Source organism: Tenrec ecaudatus, chromosome 16 (genome assembly GCF_050624435.1).
Source record: "Tenrec ecaudatus isolate mTenEca1 chromosome 16, mTenEca1.hap1, whole genome shotgun sequence".
Lineage (NCBI taxonomy): Eukaryota > Metazoa > Chordata > Mammalia > Afrosoricida > Tenrecidae > Tenrec > Tenrec ecaudatus.
In genome coordinates, this window is record NC_134545.1 from 68,368,554 (window position 1) to 68,392,933 (window position 24,380).

Below are 24,380 nucleotides of genomic sequence, written 5' to 3' on the forward strand. Positions count from 1 at the left end.
GGCAGTGATGATATTCTGCAGCTCCAGTTGCGACAAAACAGAAAGTCTATGTGGTTATAAGGTCTTGGAAAATAATTACGCTAAAATGAAGATAATGACCTTTTACTCTGAGGCTTCTTTTCTTGAATGTGTTAAAATGTCTTTGAAACTGACTTCTGGCTCTCGGGTAACCGAATAGGCAGTATGCCATAGCCTTGAACACACCAGTAGAGATGGCGAATGTGAAGGAAGTGATTGTGTGTTAAGGACAGGTACAAGATCCTTAGCAATTATGAATATGTGTTCATGTCTCCTCAACACGTGGGCTCTGAGCACCAAGTCCATGGTGACTAACATACGAATACATTTTTCTCTCAAGAAATACATTCTTAGAAGTGCAAATAGAAATTATAGGATACTGAATGAGCAACTGACCGTCACAGCATGTTAACACGTGCATATTTCTGAAACACATCCATCAGACAAACTTCAAGACAATGTTGTGTTTGAATGGACTGGTGACTAGAGATGCCGTAAGCGGCTCTACAGTTCACATGTGTGGGTCAATATTAAAGCATCCGTATGTCCGTCAAATGTTCACTTCACATTGGGTTCCTGCAAACTCGTCCTTCCTGGCTTGCCATTCAGATCATAATGTCTTGGTCTGTGGTATGTTCTATGACAATATTAAATTATTTATAGAGAACATTTTCCAGGGACAAGTCCCTGTGTTCATCCCCTAAAGCTTTCCTACAGAAATTTGGCAGGCCCCACTGGCATATTGCCCTCGAAGAAGAAGAAGACTTTAGTTGTGCATTCCCGGAAGTTGTTTGACAGTTCATATCTGATGCTGCCTTTTCGATAGATGAGAGGTGGGTTCCACTCATTCAGTTTGGAAGATAGAGCAGGCTTATCTCATTCACAAATGATAAAGACCTGGCGATTGATCTGCTTGCCAAGGGCTTCTAGGTAAGAAACCTTATGGGGCCGATCCCAGCTGTCCCGTGTGGCCGCAAGGGGAGAAACGCACTGAGAGGACTCCTAACAATAATCACTGCCATTTCATGTAGCAAGTGTATATTTTGATGGATTCTTGTTTCCTTTCTTGAAATTTAAAAAAAAGCAAACACCTTTTCATGACTGTCATTCCGCATTGTTTTTGAATTGTCGTTTTCGCTCATGCCCATTCAATTACTATAGCCAAATTGTGATGAGCCAAACATTCAAACTCAAAGATCTTTCCCTTGAAAATTTTTATACCATTAAAAATTCAAAAATATTTATGTGATAGCATTTTAATTTTATATTGATGATGTGAAAGCACCATGACTATTTTTGGATGTGTTTTCATTTATTCAGTGTTTTCTATTCTGCTAGTTATAAACATTTATTAATTTTAAAATAGTTTAAACTTCAAAGTATTTAAAGTTACTGTGTCAATTTCACTGTGTGAGGCTATCAGCATCTATTTTATCCCTGCCAGCTTATTAAGAAATCTCTCTTCCAGGCTAGACTGTAAGATCTTTGAGGGCAAAATCAAAATTTACTACACACTGTATTCCCCACCTAAAACACTGTATTTTTTAGGAAATATTTTGTTAAGTAATTAAATAAGTAAACCAGTGGTTATTTCTATGCAATTCAATATTGGAAAGCATATACAAAAATCCCATAAATTGAATTATATGAGACTCTGGGCATATTTCTGAATCTCTTCAAGCCTCAGTTTGGTGATTTGAGGACTGTTGGAATAAAGCAAGGCAATGTAAATGCCGCAGAAAGCATAAGCCCAGTTTGCTCATCAATTCTTAGTTTTGTTAGGTATTATTACTCTCCTGAAATAATAGTTGGCAGCTCTATGAGGTCAGCACCATATTTTTTCACGTCTTCGTGTTGCTTTGGAACGAACTGAGAGCCACCTATTTTAAACTGCAAAATAGCAACAACAAAACCCTTTGAAGTATCACATGGAGAAACTAGGTAAAGTCTGAAAGCCAGAGAGAGCGTTGAGGCTGAATATAAATTAAGAATTATAAAATGCATGTTGTGCAAAACGAAAGCACTCTAGAGGAAGCAGAAAAGAAAAAATTTTTCCAGGGCTTTGTTTTTTGTTTTTCCTGCTGAATGAAAGCTGTTAGGACTTTGATTTTCCTGCCTTGCTTTTGTGACTGCGTTGACATTATGCTGTTCACAGGAGACATGAGGAGTGAATGACTGATCATTTCAGATATTAGAAATTGCTAACCTTTTCTTTCTGCTCACTGGAGACTTCTCACTCCAAACTTTCACAAAACAAAGCGCAAGTGTAATTTTCATTTGCATGATATTGCGTCTTTCTGAAACTACAGGCCAAGCCACTCGAGTTCTCTTTGCAGGAGCTCCCATTGCATTCAGGAAATACGTCTGAGAAAGAATAGAGGCCTTCACTGGGGGCTTAAAAAAAAAAGGAGTTCATGTTTTGTTCCTTTCCAATAGAGTCAAGTATGAAAATCCTAGGAAAACATATATGTCATCTCATATTTGTACTAATCTTATTTAATGCATCTTATGAATTTTAAAATGTTTAAGATGAGACGGTAAACAAAACAGGTTTAATATTAGCAATTTTGACAAACGTTTTAAAATATACATATACAATATACTGAAAATATGTATTTGCATGCATTATGAAAAGTAAACTAATAGCTGGAGGACCTTTGGTATGGAATGAAAGGTTATTTACAAGGGTAAAAGATATTGCCACAACAAACATAGAAACATTTATTTTAAAAAATATCAAAATGTGAAGCTATGATTATTTCTTGATGTAGTCTCCATGTAGGTCTATCCACTAATGAACACAGTGTCTCCATTCCACTCAATACTCTCCAATGACTTCTGTCATCTGTGATTCATAGTTACCATCAAGGTGGCAGTTTGGGAATTCTCGAGGGACTCAAAATGTGTTCCTTTAAAATGTTCTTTGAGTTTGGGGACCAAAAGAAGTCTGTCTGCAGGAGCAAGACCATGGATACAGGGTGGATGTGATAGGTTTCAGAACAAAATTTCAAAGGACAGCCCCAGCTTCCCTTGAAGAATGAGTAGATACATTGTCGTGATGGGAAAAACACTTTGGCATGAATTTCTTGGTCATTTTCTCATCGATAAAAGTTTCCGTTTTCTTAAAACATTTCAATAAGCTCCATTAAAAAGAAAACGTTCATAATTTCCCCCAATGAATTGCCAAAAAAAGTGTTGCTATTACACTCTTAGCTCTTCTCTCTTCCTTAAACTAACTGTCACAGCTGATCCCTTCAGAACCTTTGTACTGAAAGTGTCTTCAAGAGACCAATCCTTTGATGTTGGAGACCTGGTCTCCTCTGTCCTTCATGGTCACCTATGTTGGTGTGCTGCTTCCGTGTGGGCTCGGTTGCTTCTGGGCTAGATGGCCGCTTGTTTGCTTTCAAGCCTTTAAGTCCCCAGATGCTATATCTCTCAGTAGCCGGGCACCATCCGCCTTCTTCACCACACTTGCTTATGCACACTTTCGTCTTCAGCCATTATGTGAGGAAGGTGATCACACAATGATTGTTTTTGTTCCTTTGTATCTGCTACATGGTCCATTCAACACCTTGTATTCGCTTAGGCCGTGCGCTTCTTCTCTGTGGGCTTTGTTGCTTCTGAGCTAGATGGCCGCTTATTTGCCTTCAAGCCTTTAAGACCCCAGACGCTATATCTTTTTTTGATAGCCGGGCACCATCAGCTTTCTTCACCACATTTGCTTACACACACGGCTGTCTTCAGTGATCATGTTGGGAAGATGGGTATCCTGCAATGGCTGCTTAGCAGGGCGGGAGGCCCAATGTCCATCTGCTACCCTACTACTGAACCTATAAATATATGCATATAAATCTATTGCCCCCATAATCATAAATATATTTACATATGTACATGTCTGTATTTAGGCTTCTCTGTATGCACTTTGCCTCCTACTCCTTTCCTCTATTTCCTGAATCACATCACCGTGAAAGAGGGGGAGTGCATGATGGGGACCCAATGCCCACCTGTAGACAGCTGGGCACCCCTTCCAGAGGGGTAGTGAGGAGGAGATGGGCCACTCAGGGTTCAGTGTAGCAACAATGAAACTCAAAACCTTCCTCTAGTTCCTGAATGCTTCCTCCCCTCCCAATCATCATTACCCCAATCCTACCTTGCCTTGCGGACCTGGTTATACCAGAGGATGTACAGCGGTGCAGTGGGGATCTGGAGGCACAGGGAGTCTAAGACAGACGAACCCCTCAACACCAGCGGTGGGAGTGGTGACACCAGGAGGGAAGGGCATGTAGAAAGGGAGAACCGATCTCGGAGATCTATGTGTAACCTCCTCTCTGGGAGATTGGCAAGGGGGAGGCGGGTGAGGGGAGACGCCGGGGAGTGTAAGATAAGATATAATAATTATTAATAAACTATCAAGGGACCAGGGGTGGGATCGGGGAGGGAGGGGGATGGGGGGGAAAAATGGAAACCAAGCTGATTCCAGGAACCCAATTGGAAGGTAAATTATGAGAGTGACGAGTGCAACGAATGTATAAGGGTGCTTTGCTCAATTGATGTATGTACAGATTGTGATAAGAGCCTTATGAGCCCCAATAAAAAGATTTTAAAAAAGAGACCAATCCTAATATATCAATTAATCAATCTATAGCCACCATTTTATAAAAAGACACGTGTTTAAAATATTTTATTTGTCATAAACTCATGCCTACATGAACTGAAACTTTATTAGCAATACTGTTTTGGCCTACCTTTGCATATCACACATTTAATCAAGTCTCTAATAACTACAGTGGATTATCTACATCCTGCAATTGCACTTGGTAAATAAGTGAGCCCCAAGATCATTACAAAGTAAACCTATGAATAAGTAAATAAATTCTGTCTTTTTTTTTTTTTTGGTTTACTGATTGATAGGCTGGCTTTTTTCTATCTTTCTTTTGTTGAAATTGACTTGGGGGAAGAAGAGATGACAATATTTGCATTAAACATTTTGTATTTGAACTTATGTACATGTTGTTCCCTGGAGATATGGAAATGTGGGTACTGTTTAGGACCTTGGGCAATTTTTACAAAAATGTGAAACTAAAGATAGAAAAGGACCAATAACACTTCCTTTCCCCGTAGTTATGTTTCACAATTAAAAGACTTGCTCAAATACTTCTTAAAATTCCTTCCGGCTATGATCTCATTAGTCTCTTGTGTTTTCATGCAAATGCATGTGTGTGTGTGTATACACACATATTTCAGATTTGAAAGGCCCTTAGAACACTTAGTTATCTGGTGAAACAATTTACACCACTGGAACTTTGAGAAATTTCTAACATATTATCTAGCAATTTGAGGATATTCCAGGCACACCTGGAATGTTTTATAAATTTATATATTCCATGTTATGGAGTAATTTCTAACATAAAGTACTCAATTAATGCATATTTATTGACCTCAAATTTCAAATTAGAATAGTAAGTAAACAGATAACATCTGTAGGTATGCAAGTCACCTCAAGTTCTCACCCTTTTAACTATTTAAAACCATGTAATGCAGATTGAGAATATTCTGTAACATTGCAAATATTACTTAATATTAAAAATAATTGCCGTCTGTCTATGTAGAAAGAAAAAAATCCAAAGCTACATAAAATAATAAGCCGGATTTTGCAAAAGAAGGATTATCAAGTACATAATGACATGGGTACCTCTGTCAGAGCTAAACTTGTAATATATCTTTCCCACTACACCAAAAAAAGTACTGGTGGTTATTTTTCTTCTTATCTTTTATCATGCAATGCGGTGCATTGGTCAAATGTATAAGACCTAGATCCATATATTCTGCATTTAAATGTTCCCTGATTAAGATAAAGCAATATTACTCTGAGCCAGCTCTCCTGCTTTCCTCTGCTTACCTCTCATTGCCTGAACGATGTAACTCATCACATTTATCTTCTATGGGGACTAAAAAAAAAGTTACATAAAATATGTAACATAGTAGCCAGCACAATATATTCATTTAAGCTGTTAGCTAGTATACATTTATTGAAGGATACATCTTTATCCATTAAAATACACAATTAAGAATAGCTATTGTGATGACTATCTGCATCTATGACTCCATCTGGCTCTGATAATAATTTAGGACATAAAAACAGAAAGTCAATCTCACAAACATTAGGCATGTTATTAGGAGTGAAGAGTCCCCAGAAAAATACATCATGCTTGTTAAAACAAAGGGTCAGTGAAAAACAAGAAGACTCACAAGAAGATGGAATAACCCAGTGACTGTAACACAGAACTCAACTCAAGCAGTAACCATTGTGAGGGCGGCACAGGGCTGGGCGGTGTTTGTTCTCTTATACAGAGGGTCCCAGTTATTCTGATTCAACTGAACCTGATACTAATGACAATAGAAGACTTCTCTGTAAAGTGTTTTTAAAAATGGCGTCAGAACCTATCTTGATCTCTACACTAAGAAAATCCAAAATGCTAGATTATATGTAGAACATCACACCATGAGGGAGGGGAAAATTCTCATTAATAACCTGCAGCCTGAAGATGACACAGTCTTGATTGTTAAAAGTAAAGAAGCCATGAAGCACTTACTAATAAAATCAGTCTACATTGCCAGAAGAACATTACAAATCTTCCTTTGAAGATATATGGCCAATATTCTCCATAGAAGCAATGATGGTAAGACATTATCTTTTTTTTTTTAATTAGGGACTGATACAACTCTTATCACAGTCCATACATGCATCAATTGTGTAAAGCACATTTGTACTTTCATTGTCCTCATCATTCTCAAAACATTTGCTCTCCACTTAAGCCCCTGGCATCAGATCCTCATTTTTTCCTTTACTTCCCCACTTCCCCCTCCCTCATGAATGCTTGATAATTTATAAATGATTATTTTGTTATATCTTGCCCTGTCTGACGTCTCCCTTCACCCACTTTTCTGTGGTAAGACATCATCTTCTAAACTTTGGACATGTTATCAGAAATGATCACTCACTAGAGACAGGCATCATGTATGGTAGAGTGTCAAAAAAAAAAAAAGGAGATACTCAAGCAAATGGATTTACATAGTAGCTAAAGAATGGACTTCTTTTGTGAAAAATAGTTTCATAAATTAATATGTATTAGTTTAGGTAGACTAGCAAAACAAATCCATGGGCACTCCTGTGCATAAGAAAGAGCTTTATATATAAGAGCAATTGAATATTGAGTTAACATCCCAGCCCGGTCCAGATCAAGTTCATAAATCCGATATTACCAATACCAATTTATAAAGTCCTCTTCAGACTCATGAAACACATTCAATGACGCCCAAATGCAGGAAGATCACAGGCCAGTGTGTGGGAAGGCTTGTTGATCCAGTGGCATTGTAAGCATCTCAGTGCTGGCAGGGGTCTCCACGTGGCTTCTCTAGCTCCAGAGGTCTAGCTTCATCAGCCTCTCTCCATGTGTCTTCTCCACAGGGATGTCTCACAGGGGGTGAGCCGAGAGAGAGAGTCTCCACCTTCAAGGAGGAAATAAAGGAGTTCCCAGAAACCTCAAGAGAAGGCCTTGCCCACACTGAGGCCCCATTGGTTACATCCTGCTTGACAGGCTAGACTCCACCCCTATATTCATAATCCTCAAATTGACAGATTTTGTGACTACACAATAAATAAATAATAATATATCAGTAATTCCATAAATCTTTAATTATATATGTAATGGACTTTAATGATGATGCAGGACCATGCAGTGTTTTGTTCTGTTGTTCATAGATCATGATGATTCACAGCTAACTTGATAGTACCCAAGAGCACAGTGAGAAAGATGGTCAGAAAACGTCTTTTGCCATCTATGTCCTATGTTTTACTAAAATGTCATGATGCCACCAAACGATGTGTAGTCATGATGAACATTTCTGAACATGCTAAAATCTCTATGTAATCACTCAGTGATGGCCTTAAAGGAGAGGATAACAGAAACACCCCAGCAGCAGTCATCGTTATCCATAACGTGTGGCTTCATTGCTTAGTGTGTATTACTGGTAATTAAAATTGTGCAAGTCAGGAGTCTTATAGGATTGCATTTTTACCTTTAGCTATAGCAGCTTTGGGCGTCATTTTCCATAGATGTCTAGACAGATCTATTTGTCATCGGTTACACTGTTTTGCTGTTGACTATTGATTTAGGTTTTTGCTAGCGATGTAGCAGAAGCGCTGGTTTTAAAGGTCAGCGGCTCCTTAGCAAGCCTGTTGACCCTGGAGCACGTGGTGAGGAAGGGGGTTTTGTTTTCCTTTCTCGGTGGCGGCAAAGCTGTTTGGAACTGTTTCACTGCTCACGTCAGCTTGTGAAAAAGTGAGATGACATTGTCCCCGCCTGAGTCCCTGTGGTCTCAAATACTTAATTAGAGAGAAAGCACGCCATGAACCAGTTGGGCTTGATCTTGAAAATGACAATGGCTTATAACTAGATGGGAACCTGTAAATGAGTGCAAAGGGAAGGTTTGTGAGTCAAGGTTCTATATGATTAACTTCTAGAAAGGCTTATAGAAGTTCTAGGTTTTAATAATCTCTGCTGCTTTCTTTCCCTTTGCGATCTATAGATTCCTTTTGAGAAGAGTTATGTTGCTAACATTACTTGAAATCAATATTAGAGTTAACTGTTTGAGTGTAAATGTTGTTCTTGTAATTTAAGAAGTATAGTACTTACCAGGGAAAAGGAATGGTTTTCTTTTGTTCGAAATTAAATTATTATAAAGTCGTGTTCTTTTTTTCTCCCTTTACAAAATTGTCATTTCACCATATCTCAACTATCTTTTAAAGATTATATCTCAATGGGATCTTTCCAAATATACTTACTGAAGGCACATTTCCAAGTGGACTTAATTTATACACCAGGCTTCCCCTATGACTTACCTATAGCTCCTCATGGTGTAAGCACTATGCTTTATTCAGATGGCTTTGCCAGAAGAAACAGAAAAAGACTTTTGGAAATTACATTTTGATTTCTTAGGTCTGATGGTGTTCGTCTTCATACTTTCTAAGCAATGACATTGGTAACTGTTTGTCTTATCTTTATTCATTTCACAATTCTTTGATATCTTTAAATGGTGGCATTGCTTAAGTTAAAAAACAACACCTCACTACTATGGAATCAATGCTGACTCATAGCCATCCTACAGAACAGGATGCCTAGGCAGTGGACCCAAAATCAAACAATTTCTACACCAAAAACAGCACTTCATAAATGCATATCAAATTGCTAGAATATTCTGACAATTTTATTATAGATTTAAAAGTAAGGAAATGATAAGATAGAAAAAAGTAACGCCATGCCATGAAAAACGCCAGGAGCCTCTATAGTTATGTAGAAAATGAAAGTATTACTGTGTCCTCCTGTATTGAGAGGCTACTCGAGGTAGGAGGCATTTTAAAAATATTTTACTTACTTTCAGAAGTCAGAGTAGGACCAACTGGGCAAAGGGAATGTGTCTGAACGGATGGTATTGACTATGGCAGCCATTCTTCTGGGAAGAAAGCGAATCACTCACAAGCAGAGACACAGATTACCTCGTACAGCAGAAAGCAGAGCCACAAGACAAGGGTGTTAGAGACCCCAGTGAGGACACATGGTCGTGGCAGCAGAGATGCCAGTGACTGCCCCACAGAGAGCCTGAGAGGGAAGAACACTGTGGGAAGAACACTGTTGAATGCCTGCAGGCAGGAGGCTGACTGGCAGAATTGGGGCACTTTGCGGGCATTAATAAGTACTAATGAAGTTTTTCTTAACACTTTTTTGAGCCAGGGAGAACCCAAAGGCCACATGATGGAGAGCCTGAGGACTACATACGTGCTTGTACCCTTGGCTGAGAAGAGATGGTGTAAATTAAAGGATTCTATCTTTAATGCTTCCTGGGCCTGACTTGAGGTCGATTAGCAGCTCACTTACCTAACAGCCCTCATAATTGTAAAGCCCGTGAATTCTTGGGGGTCATTGCCGAAGACCACAGACCCTAGAAGAGAAGTTCTCTGGGAAGGACAGCTGATGCACGGATAAAATAAAGAGTGGTGGAGGCACGGCTGTCCACTCTCATGTGGCAGTTAGCCTTCGGCTGGTGTAGAGTTGGGATCTCCTAATCTACTGGAATCAGATGAGGAAGTCTAATGTGGCAACACACCATTCCATTAGATAAGCAAATCAACAGCAAAACAAAACCTAACATGAGGTCAAGTCTGACTAATGGTGATACTATAGACAGAATAGATTTGTCGCTTTTGGGTTTCTAAGACTTCAAATCTTACAGGAGCCAACAGCCTCATCTTTCTCCCAAAGAGAAATGAGTGGTGTTCAACCACTGACCTTGTGATTATCAGTTCAGTACACAGCCCATTATACCAATCGGTATCCTAGGATACAATTTAGGTTCAGCATAAATATAGAAGACGCTCAATGAGATAGATTAACACAGTGGTTGCAACAATTGTGAGGAAGTCACAGCACCAGGCAATACTGCGTTTTACTGTGCCTGGCATTGCCCTGAGTTGGAACCAACCAGGTGGCACCTAACAACAACAATAACAAAAATGAAACAAGCAGAACCCAAGAGACTGAGAACCTAAGGGCTCAGGAAGGAAATTTGGACATGGCAGTCACCTGAATAGAAGCTGAAGCTATGACACTAAGCGCGTTTGTCAAGAAAGAAAGTCTAATCCGAAAGAAAACAAACGTTTTGGGGCCTGGATCAGCACTAAAGGGTAGGAAGATTCAGAGAAACTAAGACTTGTTAGGAGAGAAATAAACAAGTGATACAACGCAATTTAAAGTAAATATATATTCAATGGAGAGAAGGAAATGGATGCAAAAAGTTTTACAGACTGATAAATGAGAATTCAATATAAATAAGTGACCAAGTTTTGTTGACCAGAAACTCCGGGATAATCTTTGTGGTAATTCAGCCTCTGCTCTCCCCAAATACTTGCTTCCTGCCCTTTTATTTATCTTGTGGCTGAGTTGTTTTAGGTTTGACTTTTAATGGTAGCTTATTTTAAGTTTTTTCAAATTTGACTCCTTCAGCAATTTTTTATTACGTTTACTTTGAAATTTTACTTATATATATTCTCTATAAAGTTATGGTTTTTAGATGATACTTTGTAGGCATATTTACAATAGGTACTTTTATTCATTTCTATATTCTAGCCTGTATATGATTTATCTTCTCTTTTTTTGATACAACCATTTCAAAAAGATATATTGTGGTAAAAAGATGTAACAAAATATGATGTTTTAGTCATTTTAAATGAGCAAATCAATTATATTAATTTAATTCACAATATTGTTCAGTTAATAATCCCTGATATTTTTCTCACTCACAAACAGAAACTCTATATACTGTAAGTAATAATTCTCCCATTAGCTCTCTTTTCTTAGTCAATAAACTCTATCTACATTCTGTATTTATGAACTGACTTTTCTAAATAATTTATATACATGGAATTATGTGATTTCTCTTTAAATAAGTGTGGCTTCTTTTATTTATCATAATGTTTTAAGGCCTCTCCACATTGCAGTATACATTTAGGATTATGTAATTTGTTATGATTGAATAGTATTTCTCTTTCTCTCTCTCTCTCTGTTAATTGACAAATGTGTGACCCATCTCTTGAGTACAATACATAAGGCTCCTGTAACCATTGGTTCACAAGCATATTTTAGAGTATCTTCTTTCAATTCCTTTCTTGAACCGTTCAAGAATATTTCATTGAAAATTAAATATGTTTTCATTTGATTGGGTCTCTTGGTGTTCTTATATTTGAGGGTAAGTCAAGAAATATTGCTATAAAATCAAAGGAACCTTTATTAAGCAAAAGTGTAAAAAGTGAATCTGTTGTTACTGAACACATCCTCTGTCAGGTGGCAAGCACTTCTGAAAGAAGTTTGTCCCTCTTTCTATTTTTCTCCCATGAATTCTGTGTTCCTTGACATAGGTCCCCCCTTCTGCATAGAGTCAGTTTTGAGATGCAGAAACCTTGGCTTGAAATTGTAACTGGATCAGGTAGCCTCATCTCTCTTCTGAGTAGCAGACAGTGGGTTTGAATTACTAACCTTGTGGTCAGCAGTCCAATATTATCTGACAATGCCACCAGGGCACCTCTTTTTCTACATGGGATCAAGAAGACAGTTTAGGCATAATTTTAGAAACTATATTATTCTTTTAAAGATGTTGGTTGAGTTTTGAAAACAAAGAAATTTGAAGGGCTAAGATCGGGGTTAGAGGATGTCTGGGCTAAAAGTTCCCAAAAAAAGTAGGACAAGCTGATCTTCCCAGAGGCCATTGTTTTGATAAAATCTTGGTTTATTGAAGGAATCCTAACAAGAGTAAGGCAGATGAATTAATGAGAAAAAATGTATGCAGAATATTTACTGATCACAGAGGCATGTTTAAAGATATTTTTAGAATAAGCTTGTGGGTTGTTCCTTGCAAAAGCATGCTAAGAGTTGTCCTAAAGCATACTATGGTCAGCGATAGGAATAGCCACATATACAAATAAGTAAGATAAGTCAGTAAAATGATTATCTAGATTTATGCACCATCATTAATGGCAAAGGGGAGGAACTGAAGCTTTCTAAAAACATCTGCACCTTACAACGGAGCAAGGTGAAATCGAGATATGTTCTTAATTAATAGTGATTCATTTTTGGAAGGTTGGAAATGATAAAAAAAAAAAGGATCCGCCATTGGAAAATATGATCTTGATGATAGAAGCAATTCTGAAGTCCTCATGATATAGGTTTTGCAATAAAATATTCAATGCATATCCATAAATATCTCTAAGTCTAAAATACATCAGAAAACAAAAGTCACAGCTGTCTATGTAGACCTCATCAAGTGGAATATATAGGGATCAAATTTCCAATACTGGGGGGATATTTGAGGAATTTGTATGATGGGTTTTCAATCAAGTTGACTGGGCCAGAATGCTCAGTAGTTTGGAAGTTTAAGCCTCTCATAATACAGTCTAATGTAAACAGTTCCATGACGGATGTGCTATGGGCCGCAAGCAGTTGTGGGATGATTGGTATGGAGTAAAAATCTTTACTCGGGCTGTTGCCTCAGTGTTTCCTTGTTGGTGTGTAGCCTGCCCTGATGCCTACTGAGATATCAGTCTGTCCTCTGACCTGCTGACTTTGTATTAATCCTCCTTTCTACCCACCAGCTGTCATCTTCCTGCTTTGTCTTCCTGCTTCCTATTCATCAGCCTGGGCAGCTACTTGAGTCAGGAAAAACCTCTGCCTTTACCTCTGATCCACTTACTTGAACTAGACTGGACTCACCAACCTGTTAAACTGTGTGAGCCACTTTCTTGATATAAACTTAGGTGTGTATATAATATCTAAATATAAATTAAGTAAATAATAGGTAACTGTGTGTGGATATCTATCTATCGATTGATTGATCGATAGATAGATAGATATATGCCTCCCATTGCCCCCTAACCCCTGCCATAACTCTGAGAAACTATTAATCCAAATGCTAACCATAGATTTAAAATATCCTGGATTCCATATAAAGAAAAACATACAAAACCAATCAAGTAAAAACCCAACAATGATATCAAAATATAACAGAAAAACCTCAATTAAAAAGAAAGCAGAAAATAATTTTTTAATTAGAATAATTTAAAAATGATTCAAGAGGGAGAAAATTAAGGTGTTAAATTTGAACTTGGATACATCTGTATTAGTCCACTTTCCAATTCATTCTGTCTAATATCAAGGTATTCACATTCCCTTTTCAGGGTCAGAGGGGATTCACCTGACGCTTAATCTACCTGGAGATCCTGCAAAGGATTTTGGTCTTTCACTGACATCCACTGTCTTCTGGAAATGGGGTGCTTGCAACTTAAGCCCTATTTCCATTCTCTCCTGGCCTTGAATTTTATTATTTACAATCCTTGTTTCACACAGGCTGATATGCTTCTTCTATGTGAACTTAGCTGACTTGTGATGGCTGCTTATTTTTTAAATCATTTTATTGGGGGCTTGTACAGCTCTTATGACAATCTATACCTATATGCATTGTGTCAAGCAGGGTTTATATTTGTTGCTCTCATCATTTTCAAAACATTTTCTTTCTACTTCAGCCTTTGCTATTGGCTCCTCAATTTCTACCCTCCCTATCTATCCCATATATTCTCTCTCATGAACCCTTGATAATTTATAAATAATAATTATTTTTTCATGTCTTACACGGACTGATGTCTCCCTTCACCAACATTTCTGTTGCCCATCCCCACTGGGAGGGGTTATATGTAGAGCATTGTGATTGGTTGCCCCTTTTTCCTCCCACCTTCCCCTTACCCTCCTGGTATCGCTACTCTCATTATTGAACCTAAGGGGGGGTTCCCTGTGCTAACTGATTATTTTAAGAAAAATTTAATGACCTCAGACAATATTATTTCGGAGAGTTTGGAACCATCTGATTTCGTCACCAAATTTTGCTATAATAACCATATCTTCAATGATGTCTTCATAAGGATAAGTCTTGAGTAGGAACGTGTTGTAAGAACTAATTGGCTTTGATTAGATCTACAATTAAGTATGAGCTCAAAACCAATTCATAAAGCTATGACTTACCGATGCCCTGTCCCTCTTTAGAGCCATCATTTTCATTTTATTGGGGAGCATTATTGTGTCAGTCTGGTTAGACTAGAGAAACAGATTCATGAACACTCATATGTGTATAAGAGAGAGGTTGAAATACACGAGCAGTTAAATATTGAGGAAACATCCCAGCCTAGTCCAGACCAAGTCCATAAGTCCAATATTAGCCTATATGTCTGATACCAATCTATAAAGTCCTCTTCTGACTCACAAAGCATATGCAATGATGCCAAATGCAGAAAGATCACAGGCCAGTGGGTTGGAAGTCTTCTGGATCCAGTGGCCTCGTAAACATCTTAGCGCTGACAGGGGTCTGTGTGTGACTTCTCCAGCACCCAGGTCTGCATCAGGGTCTCCTTCATTTGGCTTCTCCTCAAGATGTTTCACAGAGAGTCAGTCTTGTCAGTAAAAAGTCTTCAAGGGAGTGAACAGAGAGATAGTTTCTTCCACCCCGCAAGTAGGAACTTCAGGAATTCCCAGAATTCTCAGGAGAAGGCCATGCCCACACAGAGGCCTCATTGGCTATGATTTGATTGACAGACTAGGCTCCACCCCTTCACTCTTAATCCTCCCAAGTCCCAACTTGACACCAGTTTATGTAACTGCCACAACTATAAATCATCCCCATTTGGAAATACGGTAATTCTATTTCTAGTATCATTAATTTAGCCAATAGTAAAGAATTTAAACTACTTTTGAAAAAAGAAGATCTATATGTGTAGAACAGCTATTTAGACAATATTACATGGATCATTGATGTATACGGATCAAAACTTTAAATGACTGAACATTATTCATACAAACTATTAGGGTTGGAGATAGTGTTATTGAATTATTTTGAATTATTTCAATAACACTAATTAGAAAGGAAGCCTATGTCTTTACACAGGAAGAATGTGTCTGTTAGATTAAAACATGTCATAAAATAAGTAGAGCATAGGAAAGTAACAGATATAAGATAGTCTTGAGGTGTCGTTTTTTGGACAACATCAAGGCAAAGGAGTTGAACCAACGTTCAATAACTTCCAAATTTATAACTTTGGGGAAAATATTCAGTTGATTCTCACACTGACATTTATTTCCATCTTAAGTCCAAAGAAACAGTTCAGTTTCTTTACCCAGCCACAGGCATGTTTAAGGTTAAGTCTGGTTCCATTAGGATGGTTTTCAAATTGGGTCCATCTGATGTGGCTAAGAATGACATTGTAGACCTCAAAAGGACGGAGGCTGAAATTCCAGTTGTCTATATCGTGGGACCTGGTAGAAGCTTGATTGAAAGTCCAAACCAGGGAATTTTCAATCACCTTATACATATGAATTAGAAAATTGGATATTATGTAAGGAAGATCAAGGATGAATTGCTGTCTTGGAATTATGAGATTGATAAGGAATATAAATATACCATGTACTGACAGGAGAACAAACACAACTATGTTAGAAGAAGCATAAACAGAAGGCTCCTTAGAAATGAAGTGCTTTGCCTTACTAACTTTGAACTTGTTATCAGGAGGGTGTGGTCCCTGGGGAAAGACATCATATTCAGTAGAAAGTACCAAGAGGTTTAGGGGAGAGGGGGAAGAAGACATCTAATGAAAAGCACTGGCACAAAGGCCGCAAAAATGTAGTCAAATATAGGAGCCAACAGGATAATGGTGTAAGATGGGCAATATTTTGTTCTGTCGCACATTGCTTCTCTTTGAGTCAGAATAGACTCTCCAGCAACTAGCAATAACAATTCATTTTTTAAATGACCTTGGTAGTAGCTACATATTATAGCTGATCTGTCTTTATACCTGTCTCTACCAGCCTCCAAACAAAAATAGAGCCTTCTACTACATTTTCTTACCATCCTGATTTCTGTATTTATTACCAATTTAAGAAATACTGAAAGCACTCAAGCAAATGCTAGTGAGTTAGAAAAGTTCTCTGCTACATCTGGGTCTGTTTAGCACATTGGACAGAATTCTTTGAAACTGTGCTAAGCAGCTATCATTGAAGAAGGTGGAGCTTGACTAAGCTTCATTTCTGAAAGCAGGTTGGGTTTGTGTCCATTTTAGAGCTCGCTTTCTTTAGATATCCATAGTTAAGAGGCTTGTGTTTCCCACAGGGAACCCCACATTCTCAGAGAACTTGCCTAAAGCCCCAATCAAGTGTAAAGCTTCTGGTTCTGTCACCGTCACTCATGTTCAACAGCTAATGTGAGTCACAAGGCCTAACAGAAGATCAGAAAAGTGGGGCAGAAAATAGAGGTGAAGAAAATAAGTATATCCTGAACAGAAGTTCACTGAAGTTAAGTTAAATGATATTCCTAAAATTTCTGATGTTTTGAGAACCATCGATATGGGATGAAAGTAAAAACAATGATTTGAAAGCTTATACAGGAACCATAAGAGACTGTAAATTGATATGATTATGTATATACTTATACAAATTATGTGATGATTTATATATTAATGGAGGGAGAAACAAATCAGAAATGACGAGTGAGAATGGCTACACTGCTTGCAGAATAGAATCAAGGTCACTGGGTTGTGCCTTTAGAAAGAGGAGGACCGTTGTATGTTCAGGAGAACCATTGCACATTTTCCTGTGTGTGTTCTCAAAGAAAAAAATTAATTTTATAAAGTAAATAAAAAGAAAATATTACTTTGGGTGACAAAGAGAAATAGAAGCTAGACATGAAGATAAAAGAATATAAGGAATTGAGTAAATAAATGAATTGTAGAATCGTTGATGACAATGTAGCACAAATTAGAGATTATGTTTAGCTCAAATTTTTAAATCTCTTAGTATTTATTATATATGAGTGCATGCAAAATTTTAAAAATTTATCATTTTATTAGGGGCTCATACAACTCATCACAATCTACGCATACATCAGTTGTGTTAAGCACATTTGTACATTCATTGTCCTCATTATTCTCAAAACATTTGCTCTCCACCTAAGCCCCTGGCATCAGCTCCTCATTTTTCCCCTCCCTTCCCGCTCCCCCCTCCCACATGAACCCTTGACAATTTATAAATTATTATTTTCGTATCTTGCCCTGTCCTTCACCCCCTTTTCTGTTGTCCGTCCCCCAGGGAGGAGGTCACATGTAGATCCTTGTAATCGGTTCCCCCTTTCCAAACCACCCTCCCTCCAGCCTCCCAGTACTGCCACTCACACCACTGGTCCTGAAGGGATCATCTGCCCTGGATTCCCTGTGTTTCCAGTTTCTATCTGTACCAGTGTACATCCTCTGGTCTCGCGACACTTATAAGGTATAATAACATGCGCAAAAACAAGACAGAGCAAAACCAAGCAACAATATACAACAAAACAAGAAAGAAAAGCGTGTAGGTAGTTCAAGGACTATTTGTTGGCCTTTAGGAGTATTTTCCAGTGCAGTCTGTTGGGGCACCAAGTGCTAGCACCAAAGTCCACTTTCGGCATCCCCTGTGGACCATGCTGTTCTGTTCCCTTGCTTTTATGCTGCACCCCTTTAGTGTTTTGCCCCCGTGTGGTGGGATCAGATCAGGCGTAATTCCCACACTGTGTCTCCAGTGTTATCCCCTGTAGAGCTATCAGGGACCTCGTGTCTCATAGTGGGGCCGGCCATGTGGTCCTATCTGTGGCCTGGCTTCTCTAATAGGAAACATAGTCCTCAGGGCCTGTTGGGCCAGGATGTGCTCCACTCTCTCCTCCTCCCGCTTCATCAGCACCCGTGTGCTCTAATCAGATATGTCCCTCTCCTGGAGCTTCAGCTTTAAGGCCGTTCTTTGAAATAAATTCTTCTGCGGGGAGGGACAGGTGTCCAAGTAGTAGTTGGGATTGGGGCCAGCCCTTCAGACCTCTCCACTGGTTCCCTACTCCACGCCGGCATGTGCATGCAAAAATTTTAAAGAAGCATCTGTATGTAAAACATGCTACAGTAACTATTAAAAATTAAATGTATCTTCCTCCTTTGCCTCAGAACTTCAAACTTAGAAAGAGACATTAATCAATTAATATGAATAGAACAAGCAAATAGAAAAAAATGCTCAAAAATCTTTAAGAAAACTGTATTTATCTTGGAGAATCAGAGACGTTGTACAATATAAATTCCTAAATATATTTAATTTAATTGGTCTACTACTTAGCGCCCTCTCCCCACCCCATCCTCATGCTGCAAATAAAATGTGTCGCCCATGACCCATAGGCCAGGTTAAGTATAGCTATCTGCTTTTACAGCTCCCCTGGATCGGACCTGTGCCCCCCAGGGAGTGGTATCAACCTCCTTAGGAAACGTTATTTCGGAAGGGACTCTACTCTAAGATGACCAGATTATAACATTGGTAAAGCGGGACACCATTGACTGGGTGGGGAGGGTGGGGGGAGAAGTTCTTGATTAAAAATGTGGTCTATATGGAGCAACAAAAATTTTCATAGAATGCAAAAATAGTATTGTAATATATTTTTTAAATTTCAGCATAAGTACAATTTACAAATGTAATACATAAAAATTATGTATAGTATTATTTTATTCTTTGTCATATTTCTCATTTGAGTGAGTTTTTAGTAGATTGCTGTCGTTGTTTAAAGGTTATGAAAATTTTCACAAGAATTTGTTAAATTATATTTCACACATGAAATGGCTTTCAGAGTTTCAACACTTAATTGTGATTTTTCTGATGTTCACACTTTATTTATCATAGAAAAAAATGCATTCAGTCACAGCATTAGTTCCTGGTAAAGACAGCACATATTGCACAATTTTTAGTCCATTATTGTATGGAACATGGTTTGTTTCAAAATGATGAAATATTTCTAACCATTTGTTCTCTATTGTGATTTTTGCTGATGCCCAAGATTTAACCTTTTCCTCATCAATATATTTTTTAATAATGATACCTAATTAAAAAATAATTTTCAGATATATTACTATATGGTAAAATTTGAGTAATATGATTGAATGACTTTTACACATCATTCCAATTAAGTTCTTATTTTAATGTAACCCAATGAAAATGTTCAATCTCATTATAATGTAGCATCCTCTCTTCTAAATATCTATGTAGTTACTATAGAACTTTTTAACATGATTCATGATATCTGCACGATTTATTACACTTTGTTCTTCTAGCTGGCTTATACTGTTACGGATAGTTAATGGAAGAAAATTATTTTCTAACTGCTCTTGACAGTAAAATTTTAAATTATTAACTTCATTTGGTACTTCGATTACCGAAATTTTTTCGCCTTCAATAAGTTTTATAGCATTTTGAAAAAGAGCTTCTTGATTGTGTACAAACTCTAGCCAAATTTTTAAAGATTATTTTTCAAAAAAACTTCTAAAATTCTAGGACATTTATCCTGTGATAGAAAGTAGGATTTCAAAGGATCGTATATTTTCAAAATTCATTCGACAGCTGGCAAAAGAGCTAACCAGCACGTTTTACTGTATCCAAGTATTTTCTGATATTCGACTTGCGCAGTTTCACAAAATTCTTTAAGCATTTCAATGCACATAGTGTATATAAAGAAATAAGAATATATTTTAATAACAGTATTTTCCACATCTATGGGCAACATATCAGCAGCTGTTTGAATGGCATTATGTATTATGTGCACTGCACAACCAACACCAATAATGTTTTGATTAAGGTGCTTGTTTCATTTATAAAAAATATTATTTGTACCTCTTCTCGCTTTTCTTCCAAAATTCGCGTTTGTGTAGTCTGCACAATATGCGATCATTTTATGTTTTAAATGTTTTTTTCCCAAAATATTGTGGAACTGAAAATTATTTCAGAAGTTTCGCTGGGCACAGAAATGAAATCTAAAATTCTAACTTTTATTCCAGGTTCCGAATAAAAAATGTTGATAATGGTTGGAAATAACTTGATATCCTTATGGTTAGATGCATCAGAATATATGGATATAAAAATTTTTTTCTAAATTTTTGTTTAATTCTGAAAATGCATATGGGGAAAGCACATTACACAATTGCCTTGGATTTTGGTCTAGCACAGGCAAATTTTTTGTTGATTAACTTTTTAACAACTTGTGATGTACAGTCCGTAGATCTGAAGGAATGATTGTGATTAATAGCATGAAAAGACATGAGTCCTTCTGCTAATGCTAATTTATTTTCTTCATCTCCATAAATTGTTTTCCAAAAAAATTCCTGTACTTTGGAGGAAGATGCAGCAGTATTTAAATATCTTTTATGTTTCTGTGTCATTCTTCCCACCGTGCGAAATAGAAAATTCACCATTACACTTCTCATATTTCACCATGTAATCACTTTTGGTTTGTTTAATAAAAGGAAATTTACTACTTAGATCATTGTTGAATTTGCATCCTCTTTTCTTATTATGTTAAAAATCTATTAAAATTTTTAAAAATTATATTATAAACTATTATAAACATATTATTGCTTAAAAACACAGCAAATAGGTACATAATGACATGGACATATTTTATTGTTAGTTTATAAATTAAATTAATTTGATTGTTATAAAGTAACTTTATTTTTTAAAGTATTTTAATTTTAATCCTATATTTCTTTCTAAATAATAACAATACTAATTTGTATTATTTTTTGTCTGAATTTGCCATAACGTATGTAGTGTCACTTTCAAGGCCGCGCTAGACTTTTTGCCGCCACCATAAAATATAAATAATATGAGTACTGTCTGCTAAATTCAAGGAAACTTATGTGTTTATGAAATAAATGAATAAATTGCTTACCTTAATTATCTGAATAGCTGATTTGTTGACATCACTTGTTTAACTAGCACTTTATCACTTGTTTAACACGCAGTATGATGTGTGTCTGAGAGACAGTTACAAAATGTTTTCGTCGTTGCCAATGCCAAAAAATGCCATTGTTCATTAAGTCCAAACAATGGTGGTTGAATTCTAACAAATGATCAACAATGCGAACTTTGATAAGCAGTTCTCGATAATCAGTTCTCAACAATTATTTGTTATTATTAAAGTGTAACATCATAAAATTAACAAAAATAATATAAATCTTATATCCTGACGAAATACCCACATGGCAGCTGCAAATCGCATATGCCTTTCCAGTTCTCCCACCATTCCCTAGCTTGCCATGTATCTTTCCAAAAATCAGACCTTTTTTAAAACGCCACGGGATGCGGGACAAATTGTGAAAAATCAGGACTGTCCTGCCAAAAGCCGGATGTCTGGTCACCTTACTCTACTCTGAAATTTGAAGGCAAAAGAGGACATTTCCAAGGTAGGGAATAATTAAATATTAAAAGGGAAAAAAATGAAAGGGGGAAAAAAGATGTTTCAGAAAACAACAGACCACAAATATGGAAAACTACATCTGTGGAAGGTTTAATAAGATCTTGTTTTTTATTTCAGTTCTTGAGATGGGCTGTGTAAATATATATAGTATATATCTTTAAAGACCAAAAAGAAAATAAAAAAGACCCCTCCAGATTCCTTATCCTTTAAACCAAAACAAAACCTGCCATTGACTTGATTCCAACGCATAGCCGTCCTTCAGAACTGCCCCTTCTAGTGCGGAAGTGTCAGCTCCCTTGAATTGAGAGGCTCCTTCCCGCTTTCCAGTGAACCCACTCACAACCAAGGGTTTCTTCAAGCTGAGGCCAGAAGATGTAAACAGGGTCAAAAGCTTCAGGCCCTGTAGGCCTTCAGAACAGCATAAAGAATTTGGACTTTTGTCCTATAAAAATTGGAGTTTTAAAGCAGTTTGTATATATAAAATATTTAACAAAGTGTCTAAAGGAAGAAATTATGCAAGGAATATGTTATCTGGTGTCCTTAGGCAACTAAGTTATGTTTACCTTTGAAAAATAAGATTTTCAAGATGTCTTTTTTTAATTAGAATATTATTTTTAAAATCATATTATTAGTGACTCAAAATAATTAATCATGAAAAATATGTTTCTGGATATTGAATAGTTATGCTAATACAATGACTGAATAGTGGACCTACATTATTGTAATAGGTGACAATTGGCATATAGGCTTGCCTATGAGGGTTGATTCTCCAATTCTAAAAAAACATTAGCTACTCTTGGCGTCTGAAAAAGGAAAGCACTTATTTTTCTCAATGCTTACACGGAGAATTTGACCTATTGCTTCCACCCCCAACCCTACCCCCACCCCCAAATAAAGACAAACTCACTGGTCTGAGAGTCAATGCTGACGCAGCGACCTGCTGTGGGTTTATGAGACTGTGTTATCTGGAGTAGAAATTCCTGTCTTTCTACCATGAAGCTGCTGCTGGTTTTGAACAACCAACCATGTGGATCATAGCCTGACGTGTAATCACTATGTCACCAGGACTCCTTTAGAATATTGCCATAGTCGCCTTTAAGGATATTGTAATTCCCAGGATGAGTCATTAAAAAGGAAAAGACTAAGTCCCTGTGGCTTCAAGAAACAATATAAGCCAATTTGCAGTAATCTCTGCATGCTTAAGTATGCTAAATCGTACTTGGGAGATTTTGTCAATTACACTGTTGAAAATAAATCAAATTAGTCACTTTCAAAGACATAGGGGGAAAGAATCTTCGAAAACGCACCAGGGAGAGAAATCTTTGTGTACTTAAAAATAAATTACTTAATGCGTATGTTAATGAAAATAATAGGTTTTAGTATTTCCTGACAGAATATGATTCCTATTATCATGAAGAAAATTATGTGAGTCTGAGTAAGTAATTTCCTGATAATTGTATATTTCACAAAAAATAACTAAATAAGGGTATCCCCTGGTATTATTTTGGTCTCATTGAAATTCTCAATGTTGCAGCATCTTTCATGCAGGTTGGCAATTACCTTCTGAAGTAATTATTTATATTCTCACCACTATCAAGTCAAAATATATTGTGTTGAACACTCTTTTGAAAGATAAATGCTGAAAGTCATAACAAAAAACTAACTGAATAAATAAAACAATTGATATCATAAGGACTTATTTTCATGCTAACTTTGCATTTAGTCTATTGCATTATTGTACCTCCCTGGTTACTGTATAGACTTCTATCATTTTCTTGTTAAGTAATCTAATTGAAATTCCATCATAAAAAAGTTGTTTTTGTGTTATATATCTATTGCCAAAAATGCAAAACAAAAAATTCTTTAGTATCACTGTGTGTATGTGTGTGTGAAAGAGATATACAGGATGTGTGTCACATGGATGACATAAGTTTACATATATTATGTGCTATGTGATATATGTATGACAGCTATGATGGAACTTCAAAAATTTCATGGGAACATTCCATCATCTTTTTTGGTACTAATTATTTTACTGTATTTTTCCAAACCAATTTGTTAGAAGGTAAACCAGACATTCCAGAGTTCAATCACATCAAGTAGTACAGTACAGTTGCTAATAAGATCGTTTTCAAAACAACAGTTTCTTCCTTCTAGACCTTTTTGATATTAGTTCCCCTTAACCACCACCCCCCACCTCCCACACCATAACCCCAGGAACCCTACTCCAGTTAATGTATCTGTAGGTTCATCTATCCTGGATTTCAAATACCAAAAAACATAGTAAAACACATACTAAGTGTTCAAGAAGCCTACCCACAATGACACAAGACAAGAGAGATAAACCACAACCTGAAAAAAATACACAGAAAATATTAAAAACTCGATCAATCCCTAAGTGTACCAGGGGAATGATCGAGTGACATGGTTTTAACTGTTCAAGTCCGATTTATTGTTTCAGTTTCCTATAGTCA

At 36.9% G+C, this 24,380-nt stretch overlaps 1 protein-coding gene across 17 annotated transcripts in view; it reads left to right on the forward strand.

Moving 5' to 3' along the window:
* PCDH15 (protocadherin related 15) overlaps positions 1 to 24,380 on the forward strand; it is an 819,982-nt gene that overhangs the window by 605,288 nt on the left and 190,314 nt on the right. The window lies entirely within an intron of this gene.